The sequence below is a fragment of the Rhipicephalus microplus genome, chromosome 4, assembly GCF_043290135.1.
Source record: "Rhipicephalus microplus isolate Deutch F79 chromosome 4, USDA_Rmic, whole genome shotgun sequence".
In the NCBI taxonomy this organism is placed as follows: Eukaryota; Metazoa; Arthropoda; class Arachnida; order Ixodida; family Ixodidae; genus Rhipicephalus; species Rhipicephalus microplus.
In genome coordinates, this window is record NC_134703.1 from 144735033 (window position 1) to 144737994 (window position 2962).

The 2962-nt window shown below is 44.7% G+C and overlaps 1 long non-coding RNA gene across 1 annotated transcript; it reads left to right on the plus strand.

Moving 5' to 3' along the window:
* Positions 1-247: 247 nt before the first annotated feature.
* On the plus strand, positions 248-2558 carry LOC119171482 (uncharacterized). Its single transcript, XR_005109845.2, has 2 exons — positions 248-350; positions 2271-2558. It is a non-coding gene; the product is annotated as an uncharacterized LOC119171482 (long non-coding RNA).
* Positions 2559-2962: the final 404 nt, after the last annotated feature.

Sequence of the window (2962 nt, forward strand, 5' to 3'; positions counted from 1 at the left end):
TATACGCATTGTGTTTGCGGGATAAGAAATACCTGACATTGTAAGACGCAGGATGGCAAAGGAATAATATTAGCGTAGGGCAGGCTTTTATTTTTTTAGAAAACTTAGTCTGATTCACAGCATATAGAACTATTTCTGATACGACATCAGCTGACGCATCACAATATTCTGCTGTTTGCGGGATGACAGAAAGAACATTTGTCGCATGATCAGCCTATATAAAACGGTTCTGCGGCCTGAATTTTGTAAAGATTAAGGAAAGATGGCGTCCAACTCACACATTTTTATTATACTGCGTCTTGCTGTAGTCCTCTTGGTGTTAAATGCGTGGACCTGCAAAGGATCATTTGGTACGTACATTTGTTCTACGCTTAAACCGCACATCGTCCTTGAGAATACTAGATATATATAGCATCCAACGCATTATTCGAAGGTCGTAGGTTTGATTCCTGCTCGCGGCAGGTTATTTTTTCAGCCACTTTTCTTTGTTCCTATTTAAATTACACTGGTTCTAATAACTTCCCCTATACATTCCTTGGCATTATGCATTACTATCTGTTAGATCTGATTAATATTGTGTCAAAACACGGAAAAACGAGCCCTTAGGTATACACCTCTTTTACATACATACATATATATATATATATATATATATATATATATATTCTTTATGGTGACGTAGATCCTTTTTGACAACAGTCACAACGGAAGCGTTTTAGCGGAGAAGAATCAAGTTGAAATTCAATTTTCAATTTCACGCCATAAACTCCGCACTTGACGTAAGAAATTCAATAATGTACTTTTCGTACTTTCGAGACATTGGCTCAGTGAGGTTTTCTGAAACTCCATATGTTAAGTGTACGCCACTCACCGATGACAATATACTTCAACTTTGTCGACTAGATGGTACGTGGGACCCAGCAGACGCCTTCAAATTAAATGTCGTCACTGTGTATGGCACAGGAATTTCAATAAGGAGTCTTTGCCCACCGTCTTTTTAGCGCGCCTTTCTCGCTTATCAAACGTCGTGTCTTGATAAGAGTGGTGTTTTCGGAATAGTGAAACTTTACTTATACAGTGAGAAGCATTTAGGTCTTTAGTGACATAAGTAGTGAGCAGCCTCTATACCTTTGAGGCTTTTGTTCACGCACTACTCATTGTTCCGGCAGATTCGAGCTCAACAGAACGGCAGGTGGAAGCACTGGAAATTAAAAATGTTGACAGCGTGGCCAGTACAGTATGATCGCAGGGCCAAGGTGCCGTTTGCTAGGACGAAACACCAATCGACGAGCTCAATCGTACATGAAACTGTTTGCGTGACGATGCATGAAAGTAATCGGTCAGGCTACCCTTACATTATTTTCTCATGATAGCGGAAACAAACGTTCCTTAAGGGGTGACGTCGGTCGCATTAGTTCAGGAGTGATCGTGATGCGACGCTAAACATGATAGGTGTAGGGCTGCTTCCGTCACACGTGCCTCTGAGCCCTTCTAACGGAGATGTGATAGTCTTACTTCCCCCTCCATTACCTTATGTCTGTCTGAATTGTTCCTTCGTGCTCCTCCTGTTTGCTCAAAGCAACACCACGGGCATTTCACAAAGTTCTTTCCTGATTTCGGTGCATGCAACAGCGTCGCAGTGACGCTTCCCCATTGCTTGCTCGCATAGCGCGACGAATGGGGACATGCTATTTCAAAACACCGTAGCTTTACCGAGCCGGCGTAAGCAACAACACGAGTTGTGAACAAAGGGAACGCAACACGCCACTCCACAGACCTACACACAACTGAACAGAAACTTACTTCGAATGATTTCAAACATCATGCACCACATGAAGGGTTTCCTGCCTCATGACCGCGAAACAAGTGTGAAGGTGATGGGCGAGAACAGGAAAGGGCGGGAGGACAAAGCATGGTGGACGACTGAATCTTGTGAATCTAGCTGGAATTGAAGGAACGGAGGGGCTCTGGTCAGGCGAAGCAAAGAGTCAAGGAAATAGTTTTTCGATATGAGGGGTTTTTCGAATACTACGGCGCAGGGCAGTGATATTCGGAAAAGCTAAATGCCATCGCCGCGGACGATCTACGCATTGGTGAGCTTGTTTGATGGGGTGGCCCTTTACACAGCTGCACCGCTCTAAGCAGCAGAAACATTACCAGGACCAGCGCTACTAATTAGAATAAACGTGACCCATGCGATGAGCTGCAGCAGCGCTGCCAGAGTTTTTAATGGGTATCATACGATAACGCCAACACCCGTTTACTTGCAGACGAAGAAGCGATCAAAAAAAGCTGCAAACCTTGGGAGACGTTCGGCTGCGTCAGCGGATCTCCAGCATGTGGTGAAAACGAATGCGGCGTCGAAAAAAGGCATTTATCCTGTACCAAAGACTGTAGCTATGGATGTTGGTGTCAGGGTGATTTGTACCGCCGAAAACGAGACAACAAGTGCGTCCCAAAACACGAATGTCTACCGTGAGACCTTTCGTTCAACAAGGTATCCCTGCAAAAATTTAAATTGTGGAATAATGAATAATAAAATAATCTTTCTGCAGAAACCATCGAAGTTGATTGTTATTATTTGTATGTAACCAGTCAGTCTCAGTGTACGTGAGCTTCTGAGAATGCTTCAGCGGGCAGCAGCTCGCAGTGTTTTCGAGTTGTTAGGCCGCAGAGGATGCGGATTTGTAGAGCCCACGCCGCAGAGGGTCGTATTGAAAGTCAAAGCGGTGAAAGATTTTCCGGAATTGTGGCTTCAATAGTTTGTGCCGGGCAAGCTAACCACAGCAGCGCATTTCAAAACGATCAGGCAAGTGCTGCGGTCGGGGCCATCTGGCCAAGGCAACCAAACAGCAGAAGCGGAATATCGGGTTACGTGCGTCGTCTATAGTAATCAATGCGGCTGGTGCAGCTGAAGGAGAGCGTTCCATTTATTTCTTTCGTCTTTGCTGAGAGCAAGAAG